This window comes from Mesoplodon bidens (genome assembly GCF_964165515.1).
Source record: "Mesoplodon bidens genome assembly, chromosome: 3".
NCBI classification, from domain to species: Eukaryota; Metazoa; Chordata; class Mammalia; order Artiodactyla; family Ziphiidae; genus Mesoplodon; species Mesoplodon bidens.
The window spans coordinates 22,318,720-22,332,570 of NC_138178.1; positions in this window are offsets into that span (position 1 = coordinate 22,318,720).

The window sequence follows — 13,851 nt, forward strand, 5'->3', positions numbered from 1 at the left end:
GGGTCTTGGTGCTCCAGCCTGGTGTCAAGCCTGAGCCTCTGAGTGGGAGAGCCGAGTTCAGTACAGTTGGACCTCCAGAGACATCCCAGCCCCATGTAATATCAATCAGTGTCAGCTCTCCCAGAGATCTCTGTCTCAATGCTAAGACCTAGCTCCACCCAACAGCCAGCAAGCTCCAGTGCTGGGAGCCCCATGCCAAACAACTAGTGAGACAGGAAGACAAACCCACCCATTGGCAGAGAGGCTGCCTAAAATCATAAGTTCACAGACACACCAAAACACACCACCAGATGCGGCCCTGCCCACCAGAAAGACAAGATCCAAACCCACCCACCAGAACACAGGTACCAGTCCCCTCCACCAGGAAGCCTACACAAGCCACTGAACCAACCTCACCCACTGGGGGCAGACACTGAAAACAACGGGAACTACGAACCTGCAGCCTGCAAAAAGGAGACCCCAAACACAGTAAGTTAAACAAAATGAGAAGGCAGAGAAATATGCAGCAGATGAAGGAGCAAGGTAAAAAAACCATCAGACCAAACAAAGAGGAAATAGGCAGTCTACCTGAAAAAGAATTCAGAGTAATGATAAGAAAGATGATCCAAAATCTTGGAAATAGAATAGAGAAAATACAGGAAACGTTTAACAAGAACCTAGAAGAAATAAAGAGCAAAGAAACAATGATGAACAACACAATAGATGAAATTAATGTCTCTAGAAGGAATCAATACCAGAATAACTGAGGCAGAAGAACGGATAAGTGACCTGGAAGACAAAATAGTGGAAATAACTACCACAATGCAGAATAAAGAAAAGGATTGAAAAGAATAGAGGACAGTCTCAAGAGACTTCTGGGACAATATTAAACACAACATTCAAATTATAGGTGTCCCAGAAGAAGAGAAAAAGAAAGGGTCTGAGATAATATTTGAAGAGATAATAGTTGAAAACTTCCCTAACATGGGAAAGGAAATAGTCAAGTCAAGGAACTACAGAGAGTCCAATACAGGATAAATCCAAGGAGAAACACGCCAAGACACATATCAATCAAACTATCAAAAATTAAATACAAAGAAAAAATATTAAAAGCAGCAAGAGAAAAGCAACAAATAACATACAAGGGAATCCCGATAAGGTTAACAGCTGATATTTCAGCAGACACTCTGCAAGCCAGAAGAGAGTGGCAGGACATATTTAAAGTGATGAAAGGGAAAAACCTACAACCAAGATTACTCTACCCAGCAAGGATCTCACTTCAGGCATCATATTCTTGTGAAATGTTACTATTATGTTCTCCACTGCCTATACTTGAAAATAACTGTAAAAAGTTAAAAGCAAAAGTTAAGACAATTCACCACCACCAAACCAGCTTTACAACAAATGCTAAAGGAACTTCTCTAGGCCGGAAACACAAGAGAAGGAAAAGACCTACAAAAACAAACCAAAAACAATTAAGAAAATGGTAATTGGAACATACATATTGATAATTACCTTCAATGTAAATGGATTAAATGTTCCAACCGAAAGACATAGACTGGCTGAATGGATACAAAAACAAGACCTGTATATATGCTGTCTAAAACAGACCCACTTCAGACCTAGGGACACATACAGACTGAAAGTGAGGGGATGGAAAAAGATATTCCATGCAAATGGAAATCAAAAGAAAGCCGGAGTAGCAATTCTCATATCAGACAAAATAGACTGTAAAATAAAGACGAGACAAAGAAGCACACTACATAATGATCAAGGGATGAATCCAAGAAGAAGATATAACAATTGTAAATATTTATACACCCAACATAGGAGCACCTCAATACATAAGGCAAAGGGTAACAGCCATAAAAGGGGAAATCAACAGTAACACAATCATAGTAGGGGACTTTAACACCCCACTTTCACCAATGCACAGATCATCCAAAATGAAAATAAATAAGGAAACACAAGCTTTAAATGACACATTAGACAAGATGGACTTAATTGATATAGGACATTCCATTAAAAAACAACACAATACTCTTTCTTCTCAAGTGCTCATGGAACATTCTCCAGGTTAGATCATATCTTGGGTCACAAATCAAGCCTTGGTATATTTAAGAAAATTGAAATAGTATCAAGTATCTTTTCCAATCACAACATTATGATACTAAATATCAATTACAGGAAAAAATTTTTAAAAAATACAAGCACATGGAGGCTAAAGAATACACTACTAAATAACCAAGAGATCACTGAAGAATTCAAAGAGGAAATCAAAAAATACCTAGAAACAAATGACAATGAAAACATGATGTCCCAAAACCTATGGGATGCAGCAGAAGCAGTTCTAAGAGGAAAGTTTATAGCAATACAATCCTACCTCAAGAAACAAGAAAAATCTTAAATATACAAGCTAATCTTACACCTAAAGCAACTAGAGAAAGAACGACAAAAAACCCCCCACACTTAGCAGAAGGAAAGAAATCATAAAGATCAGATCAGAAATAAATGAAAAAGAAATGAAGGAAACAATAGTAAAGATCAATAAGACTAAAAGCTGTTTCATTGAGAAGATAAACATAATTGATAAACCATTTGCCAGACTCATCAAGAAAAAAAGGGAGAAGACTCAAATCAGCAGAATTAGAAATGAAAAAGGAGAAGTAACAACTGATACTGCAGAAATACAAAAGATCATGAGAGATTACTACAAGCAACTCTATGCCAATAAAATGGACAAGCTGGAAGAAATGGGCAAATTCTTAGAAAAGCACAACCTTCTGAGACTGAACCAGGAATAAATAGAAAATATAAACAGACCAGTCACAAGCATTGAAATTGAAACTGTGATTAAAAATCTTCCAGCAATAAAAGGCTGGGACCAGATGGCTTCACAGGAGAATTCTATCAATCATTTAGAGAAGAGCTAACACCTATCCTTCTCAAACTCTTCCAAAATATAGCAGAGGGAGGAACACTCCCAAACTCATTCTATGAGGCTACTACCACCCTGATACCAAAACCAGACAAAGATGTCACAAAAAAAGAAAACTGCAGACCAATATCACTGATGAACATAGATGCAAAAATCCTCAACAAAATACTAGCAAACAGAATCCAACAGCACATTAAAAGGATCATACACCTTGAACAAGTGGGATTTATCCCAGAAATGCAAGGATTCTTCAATATAAAATCAATGTGATACACCGTATTAACAAAGGATAAAAACCATACGATCATCGCAATAGATGCAGAAAAAGCTTTCGCTAAAATTCAACACCCACTTATGATAAAAACTCTCCAGAAAGTAAGCATAGAGGGAACCTCCCTCAACATAATAAAGGCCATATATGACAAATCCACAGCCAACATCATTCTCAATGGTGAAAAACTGAAACCATTTCCTCTAAGATCAGGAATAAGACATGGTTGCCCACTCTCACGGCTATTATTCAACATACTTTTTGGAAGTTTTACCCACAGCAAGCAGAGAAGAAAAAAATAAAAGGAATCCAAATCAAAAAAGAAGATGTAAAACTGTCATTGTTTGCAGATGACATGATACTATACATACAGAATCCTAAAGATGCTACCAGAAAACTGCTAGAGCTAATCAATGAATTTAGTAAAGTAGCAGGATACAAAGTTAATGCACAGAAATCTCTTGCATTCCCATACACTAACGACAAAAAATCTGAAAGAGAAATTAAGGGAACACTGCCATTTACCATTGCAACAAAAAGAATAAAATGCCTAGGGATAAACCTAAAAAAGATCTGTATGCAGAGAACTATAAGACACTAATGAAAGAAATTAAAGGTGATACAATGAGATGGAGAGATATACCACGTTCTTGGATTGGAAGAATCAACATTGTGAAAATGAGTATAGTACCCAAAGCAATCTACAGATTCAGTGCAATGCTTGGGAAACTACCAATGGCATTTTTCACAGAACTAGAACAAAAATGTTCTCAATTTGTGTGGAAACACAAAAGACCCCGAATAGCCAAAGCAATCTTGAGAAAGAAAAACGGAGCTGTAGGAATCAGGCTCCCTGACATCAGATTATACTACAAAGTTACAGTAATCAGGACAGTATGGTACTGGCACAAAAACAGAAATATAGATTAATGGAACAGATTAGAATATACAATGGAGAAAATACACCCTCTTCAATAAGTGGTGCTGGGAAAACTGGACAGCTACATGTAAAAGAATGAAATTAGAACACTCGCTAATACCATACACAAAAATAAACTCAAAATGGATTAAAGACCTGAATGTAAGGCCAGACACTAGAAAACTCTTAGAAGAAGACATAGGCAGAACACTCTATGACATAAATCACAGCAAGATCCTTTTTGACCCACCTCCTAGAGAAGTGGAAATAAAAACAGAAATAAACAAATGGGACCTAATGAAACTTAAAAGCTTTTGCACAGAAAAGGAAACCATAAGACGAAAAGACAACCCTCAGAATGGGAGAAAATGTTTGCAAATGAAGCAACTGACAAAGGATTAATCTCCAAAATTTATAAGCAGCTCATGCAGCTCAATATTAAAAAAAACAAACAACCCAATCCAAAAATGGGCAGAAGACCTAAATAGACATTTCTCCAAAGAAGTTATACAGATTGCCAACAAACATATGAAAGAATGCTCAGCATCACTCATCGTTAGAGAAATGCAAATCAAAAATACCATGAGGTATCACCTCACACCGGTCAGAATGGCCATCATCAAAAAAATCTAAAAACAAATGCTGGAGAGGGTCTGGAGAAAAGGGAACCGTCTTGCCCTGTTGGTGGGAATGTGAATTGATACAGCCACTATGGAGAATAGTATGGAGATTCCTTATAAAAGTAAAAATAGAACTACCATATAACCCAGCAATACCATTACTGGGCATATACCCTGAGAAAAACATAATTCAAAAAGAGTCATGTACCACAATGTTCATTGCAGTTCTAATTACAATATCCAGGACTTGGAAGCAACCTAAGTGTCCATCAACTGATGAATGGATACAGAAGATGTGTTACCTATATACAATGGAATATTACTCAGCCATAAAATAAAGCAAAATTGAGTTATTTGTAGTGAGGTAGATAGACCTAGAGTCTCTCATACAGAGTGAAGTAAGTTAGAAAGAGAATAGCAAATACTGTATGGTTATATATATATATTATGGTATCAGAAAAAAAATGCTTCTGATGAACCTTGGGGCAGGACAGGAATAAAGACACAGATGTAGAGAATGGACTTGAGGATATGGGGAGGGGGAAGGGTAAGCTGGGACGAAGTGAGAGAGTAGCATTGCCATATATATACTACCAAATATAAAATAGCTAGCTAGTGGGAAGCAACTGCATAGCACAAGGAGATCAGCTATGTGCTTTGTGACCACCTAGAGGGGTGGGATGGGGAAGGTGGGAGGCAGAGACAAGAGGGAGGTGATATGGGGATATATATATATACATATAGCTGATTCATTTTGTTATACAGCAGAAACTAACACAACACTGTAAAGCAGCTGTACTCCAATAAAGATGCTAAATATATATATATCAAAAGTATTTAATTTATCCTGCTGATGGTGGTATAAGCTGCTTGGGCTCATTCTCCTGCATTCATCTATACCTGGCCAATGACACCACTGAATCCCTTCTTTTAACTTATTTTTTTCCAGCCTTATTGAGATATAATTGTTGTATAACTGTGTGAGTTTAAGCTGTACAGTGTGATGATCGGATATAGATGTGTATAGGGAAATGATAACCACAATAAGGTTAATTAGCATAACCTTCACCTCACATCATTACCAGTTTGTAGTTATTGTTATGGTGAGAACATTCAAGATCTACTCTGTTAGCAATTTTCAAGTATACAATACGGTATTTTTAAGTCTAGTCACTGTGCCGTACATTAGTTCTCTAGACTTGTTCCTCTTGTAACTGGAAGACTGTATCCTTCAAACAGCATATCATCATTTTCCCCACCCCCCAACCCCTGGCAACTGTTTCTGATTTTAGCTTTTTTAGATTCACACATAAGTCAGATTATACAGTATTTGTCTTTATCTGTCTGATATTTCACTTAGAATAATGCCCTTGAGGACATCCTTCTTGTTGCAGATGGCAGGATTTTCTTCTTTTTTTGGCTGAAAAATATTCCATTATATCTGTATCTGTATCTATATCTATCACATATTCTTTCATTTTTATCGAAGTATAGTTGATTTACAATGTTTCAGGTGTACAACAAAGTGATTCAGTTATATATATACATATATATATTCTTTTCAGATTCTTTCCATTATAGGTTATTACAAATCTTGAATATAGTTCCCTTTACTATACAGTAGGTCCTTGTTGTTTATCTATTTTATACATAGTGGTTTGTGTCTGTTAATTCCAAAGTCCTAATCTATCCCTCCCCCACCTTTCCCCTTTGGTAATGATAAGTTTGTTTTCTATGTCTGTGAATCTGTTTCTGTGTTGTAATTAAGTTCGTTTGTATCATATTTTAGATTCCACATATAAGTGACATAATATGATATTTGTCTTTGTCTGACTTACTTCACTTAGTACAATAATCTCTACATATCACATTTTCTTTATCCATTCATCTAGCAATGGACATTTACATTGTTTCCATGTCTTGACTACTGTGAAAAATGCCACAGAGAACCTGGGAGTACAGATATGTCTTTGAGATAGTGATTTCATTTCCTTCCATTATATACCCAGAAGTGGGATTGCTAGATCATATGGTAATTCTATTTTTAATTTTTTGAGGAATCCCCATACCATTTTCTATAGTGGCTGTACTAATTTACAGTCCCAACTGACTCTAATAGGAAAGACAGGTAAGTAAAGAGGCACTGCAAGATAGGTAAGTGCCGTGGTAGAGGTGGTTATAGCATGCTATGGGAGTTAGAGCATCGGGGCCTTTTTTGGGAGGTTTCTAGAACATTTCCAATGTGAATGGAAGTAGGTTCAAGGGGACAGTCCATTGCAGAAGCCAAATACAATAAAACTGTTAACTTGGCCAAGGGGGAAAAAAAGACTGAGGCTCACCAGTCCATCAATAAAGAAAGTTTTTCGCCTCACATCCTTCTTTATGTACTTCTTACCTAACAGCACCAGAAAGTGGGGAACTCTTGCCTGAGAGTGTCATCGAGGTTTAAATGCTATTCTTACCCTAACGTACTTGGCCTATTCTCACCCATTGACCTCCCTTTGTGTCAAAAGCTGTGATAGTGGTATTGGAAGGATGCTTTGAAGAGCATTTGTTTTGAAGCCAGAAAGACATGAATTTAAACCCTGCCTCTGTCCCTCACTAAGCTTTTAAAACCCAGCTTCCCCACATGTCAGATGAAGCTAATAATAATCCTTATGAGATAAGGTATCTAAAGGGCATAACATGTTACTGATACATACAGGATACATAATAATTATTAGTTTCTTTTCCAAATTAGGGTTGTTGAACAGCTGTGCAACCAATTCTTGGAAATGTTCTTCAGATCAAAACCCCTCCAAGATTTCCAGACAATAGAACATCCTTTGGCATTAATAGGGGTTCAGGACAACCTAAAAGGCACAATCTGCAATATCTCACACTTAACATGTTTTATGCCATTGTGGCTTTGCATCTACTGTTTGAGCAAAGAGCTTTGTTACTCATGCTTCAAGGTTTAGTTTGAACATCAAATCCTCTGCAGTGCTTTCCCTAGTCCACTCTTCCATCTTCAGGTGAAGTTGCCCATTTCCTTCCTTGTATTTCACTAAATGTGCAGTTCTCAAAATATGGTCCATTTGCATCATATACTTTGTATAATATCTTTTGTTACACATATCAAACTATATTTGAACTATCTTTATGTGTCTACCTATGGAAGCTGTGTTTTATTTCATGCCCATAGTTTCATTATCTAGCTGCATACCTAATAACTGCTTAATAAATATTTGAGTAGTTGAATAGTCAAATAACTGGGCAAATAAAGGAGTGATTGACTGGTGAGGGAAAATGATCTTTTACTTGGTGCACAGCTCTACCAAGAGTTAGGAAGATGAATTAAACATAGTCCCCTTGATAATGTGACAAATAAATCAAATAATTGATAAATTCCATGTAAATAAAAAGCCATAGATATTAAGAACTCCAAACCTTGAATTCATGAACTTTATACATAGGTTTTATGTACTGATCTAGTTCCCAATGTAAATGGATCCTTCATACCCTATATATATAATATATATATTATATAGATATAAAATCAGCATTATCATGACACCATTTAATCTGTTATTATGGCATAAGGAGCTGCAGTTAGTTAGCATATTATGACAATGGACCAAATAGCTGACCTCAGCAACTACATGCCCAATATTTTTATCAATAGAGTTTTTTTTTTTTTTGGTTACCATTCTCTAGTTAGATCTTAGTTACTAATTATTCAACTAAAGTCATATCATCTATTATATATAAAGATCTTTTATTTGAGAATGATGTTTAATGAAATAATTTAAAGTGCTGCCTGCATTTTTTTCCTGCATGTCTTATAGTAACATCCTTCTTTTGCATCTTTTTCACAAATCTTAGGTATTCAAATAAAATACACTGGTATGTTGAAAGCTGGTACCCTATTAATTAAATGAATAAAGCGAGACAATTTAAATTTAGCTTAATAAGCAAACCAAAGTGAAAGCAGCTGTGTCCCATTAGCTCCTGAATTTCTACAAAATGGAGAGGGGATCAGATACACAAAAAGAGTGTCTAAAATTGAGCAGCTTGTGGTTATGTTGCTATAGCTACTGGAGCTCTTTTTGATGCTTTACTGGGTTGGCAAAGAAATAGACCATTTGGAATAGTTGCACTAAACACTCTTATTCACTGAAATAGTGCTGACATTTGACCACGAGTATTCAGTTCCTCCACAGAGTTAAAACACGGATGTGAAAGGAAGAAGGGAAAATTCATATTACCTCGTGAACATTAGATCCATTTTCTATCAGCCAAGGGAAGGAAATCCTTCAGTTTAAGGACAAACATGAGGGTAGAAACATTCCAAATCACTTATATGCTATCTACCAAAAGCTGATCGGGTACCTCTGAATAAAAATAAACCCATTTGGGAGGCAATTTAGGAAGTGGAGATGATACTGACACAATCAATAGGAAAATTATCTTAAATGAACCACTTTCCTTAAGGAACTCCCATGTACATGGCCACATCAAAGGAATCCCTTATGCTAGTTTGGCTCTGTAGCTATAATGAGAAATGTATCCAAGAGGAAATAAAGTTAGAGAGAAGGCATAAATTGTGCCACTGTTTAAAAATAAAGGCAAAGGTTAAATGTTATTTTTTTCAGGAGTCTCAGTAGCACCAAATAGAGTTGTTTTAATGACTGTTAATTTTCTGGAGGATCATATTATAACCACAGGAAAGTTACAGTGATTCCAAGAATACTATGGGTTGTACTATGTTATTTTGGATGGGAGCCAGCACTACCTCCATCCTGCCATTTTTTTATTAAAAAGAAAACACTTTCCTTTTTAAAATAAGATTAATCAGAAAGGTAGAGAAGTCTTTTAAGAGTTTAGCTTAAGAAAAAGACTCTAGCCTGGAAAGAAACAGGGCTACACATCTCAGAATTCTTCTTCAGTTTGCCGCCTCTGTGAGTTGTTCTGCGCTGATAAAATCACCAGTACTACATTCGCCCCAGTAACAGCTTTATATAAGTTTCAAGCTCAAGAATGGACAACCTCTTAGCACACCATATCTCCATAAATAATTGTGAAGTGAGAGGATTCTGAATAACAGCACTCATTATCAGGTCAGTGCTCTAATGACAGTTCTCACCCTGCCATATACCTGATTCCTCAGCTGAGAGGCACATTTCTTTCTAGGATTTTGGTGATTTACTCCATGCGTGACTTTACCTTTCCCATTTGATGTAGAAAGTATGATTTAATTCCTTTTAGAACCAACAGAGTAAAGAGTATTCTACCATAATAACATCCATGGGACAAGAATGACACTCAAACGTAAACAGTAGGGCTCTGTCCGCCCTTTCTTCTTGCTTGTTTGCAGAGAGACAGCAGCTGAGTGCGACACCAATAAATGGAGCTGCCTTATTTCCTATGATTCCATTGTCCTTCCAGAGCTGTGAATAAAAAATAAGGAATGGAATTTTTATTTTCTAATTACAGGAGAGTGGCAAGATTAGAGTCAAGTCTGTTTGTCCACAGGAGTTGTGATAGGTCATGTGATGGCATCCATGTAGTCAATATAACTATAATGCAAAGTTCAAAAGCTTTAAGGCAGTACATTTTCTAAATACCAAAGCAAAAAGAAAAAAAAAGTAACAGGAAAGAAAAATATGAATTAAGGTAAATAATATTACTGGTGTTATTCTATAAAAAATCAAGTGGACTATATTTGTACTCTATTACCAGTTTCTCAATAGACAAATCATGTTATGCTGGGGAAATTATTTCTTCCTAATTCATTCATTCTCTCTCACTCTTACCGCACCACTCTTTCTCTCTCTAAATCTAAGAGAAAACAATTTATGTAAAAATTTGCACCAAGCCATAGCAGTGATTAGTCAATACAGATAACTATATATACCTCTAAGTTATTTTCTTCCTTTTGTAAGGTAAAATTTAAATGAATCTAATACCGACAAATTATTACAGCTTGTATATTAAAAGACTTTTGATTAAATGGATACAGTATTTTAAGGAGCTTAATTTTGACAACAGCAAGTAGTTGAAGGTTTACTTTTGTGCCCAAATATGGTAAAATGTTCATTTGAGCATATGCATATGGGTTATCTTAATGTGCACTACTTATCAAATAATCTTTAAGAAATGTTGCAGAATAATTTAGAAATAAAATGTGGGTATTTTCTTTATAGAAATGTTAAAATTGTTTTGTTGGTATATAACTTTCAACAAGAGTTTCTGCTCTGGCAACCTGATATTTATATGCAAACAAACACCACATCATCCGATCGTTAGAGAATTTAACTGACTCTAAAATTACAACAAGGGAAAATGTGGAAATGGAGATTCAGGGTAACAATTTCAGTGCTTCTGAAACAGTGGCTGAAGTAATCATAGTATCAAATAGGTTCCCATGTTTTATTTCAGAACAGCAATTAAGGAAAAAAAAAACAAAAACAGCACTTTAAGCTGAATAAATAAAGCCAAACAGGCAATTTTAACATTCTTCCTGGTGAGGGTGTGTATTTGTGTGTTTATGACACTGTGTGTGTGAGTTGTTGTTTGCTTAATTCTAGTGAAAGCATTTAGATGACAGAAGCAAAGGATTAGATGATTTTTTTTTCTTAAACAAGACTGTTTTCTGTACAAGTCTTAGCTCCGTTTTTTGAAACAAGACATATATAGTGTTTCTGTGTGTTCTTGATGCTATTTTGCCTTTCTTAAAAAAGAGGACAAGTGTACTTTAAATTACCAGGCATATGAAATATTGTTGAAAAAACATAATCCTGATGTTCTATTTTTTATGCCTCCTTTGTTTTCAGAGCAGATGTGCAAGGAAAGGGCTGACAGAATAGAAGTAGTTACCTCCACTGAGGACCAGACATATCCTTTCCTGCCCCCATAGTGTAGCAGCAACAGCAACCCTATCTATCTTTGGATAATTAGTGTCAATTTTCATTCCAGTATAATAGTAATTCCTTTATTTGCCTGCTGTTCTCTATTGGAACAAGAACATATTTAGGTTAAATGGAACTCTTACCATGTTCTCTAACTCTGACCCCTGATGAAAGGGTTCCCCACTTTTGGTAATCAGGACATCTAGACAAGCAGAGACAAAATTATAGGGTTGGGAAGCACAAGTTCCCCAAGTGGGTCAAAGGAAGTTCTGATTAGATGAGCCACTTCTGTTTCAACCTCTTGTTTCCTGAATCCACGTATTCTAACAGTTGGGGACACTGCACGTAAGGCTGCTGGTGAGAATATACAGAGCATCATGCAGGAGAGTGTCCTAACTGCAGGCTGTCATCTTTAAGCTGACATGCAGAACTCTGAGCTGACACGCAGAACTCTGACCCTTGACCTTTTCCTTACTACTCCTACCTTAATTACTGTAGGAATTTCTTTTTTTACTCTTTGAAGTTGACATTCTGAATAAGAGTTTTCATTCTTTCCATTCTAGGGTTAATTCAGAGGAAACTATTTTTTCCAAAATGAAAAAAATGTTAGAAAAACAAGTAATTATAACTTGATTCAAAAGAGCGATGCAATCAGTCCAAAGAGAGAAAAAAAGGTAGATTTGACTATGTGAAATTGTAACACTATTGTGTGGCACAGTCGCAATTAACAAAATCAAAAGGCAAAAACCAATTGGAGCCAAAAAATAACATAATATATACAACAGTTAAAAGATTATATTCTTAATATGTAAATAATTATCACAATTTATTTAATAAAGATGGATATGCCAGTAGGGAAAAATGTATCATAAATAGGCTATTCACAAAAGAAAAATTATAAAGATAATAAATACATAAAATGTTGACTCACTAGAAAGGAAGACCCATTGCAAACAAAAATCAATATCTTTAACTTAATATGGTAAGAAATACTATGGCAATGGAGAGTGTCTTAAAATGGTCACTGTCAAACCTAAACCTTAAAATAATTTTTTTTTTTTAGAAGAGAAAAGTGTTCTGTTTTAGAAAACAGGAAATTGTCCCTGAAAAATTGCACTGGGGGAGGGCATATGAACACATTTATAAGTACATGTGAGCTACGTTGCAGAGTTTTTAGTAGCAACAAATATTTTAAAATTGCTTGTGTCCTGCAACAACATCAAAAACCTAAAATAATTTTGTATATAGTGTATATGTATATGTGTGTATATATATATATACACACACACACACACACATACAGTAGAAGACAATGCAGCCATTAACATAAAGATATGTCTTTACTGACAGAGAAAGATACTTAATGTATAATAAATGAGAAAAGTGAAGCCGTATACTTTAGAACAATGACTCAGTTACTCAATGTTTCATATATATTTATCTTGATTACTCAACAAGTTTGTGAGCTTATTTTGCAAGGGAATTTTATTTTATTTTTTAATACAACTTTCACTCTAAATTCTTGTATCATAGTGAGTTTTTGTAGACTGATTCATACAGTTGTGTGCATTCACACACACTCACTCTTGTACCTCACTCACACATAGATACTCTATTTAGATAGAATAGGATCTTTTTTCCTCCTAAGTTTTGCTGAGGAAAAACATCTACATTTCGTCTCATAGAATAGCTTGTGGGAATTAATTTTCTTCCAAATTAAAAAAAGCGTGAAACACAAGTGAGAAATTATAACTTGTTCCAAAAGAGAGATGTGATCAAACCAAGATAATAAGACGAATTCTTGCTGGTCTCTACCAGAGATATGGTATGCTGCCAGAGGAGTGAAAGAAAGAGGAAAAATTCTTCTGTGTTAGGTTTTAAGAAAAATCAACAACCAAATGAAGAGAGAAAAACAATAAAATTCTTACTAAAGAGTACATCTGAAAAAGTCCTTACAGCACAACAGAAAACAGTCTTTCAAGAGAGGGGAAAAAAAAAAAAAGAAAAGAAAAACCCTTGAACCCAGCGTATGGCATCCTCAGCTGAAGCAGAAGTTATAGTTTAGAAATATGTCTCTAACTTCTGAAAAGATTGATGAGGAACCCAGTAGACTTCCCCCTCGAAAAAGCTCTCAGCATATTAGAGGGCATGGATACCACTATATTATTCCTACTCCACACATTTCAAGCAAAACAACACACACACACACACACACACACACACGTGAATTCCTC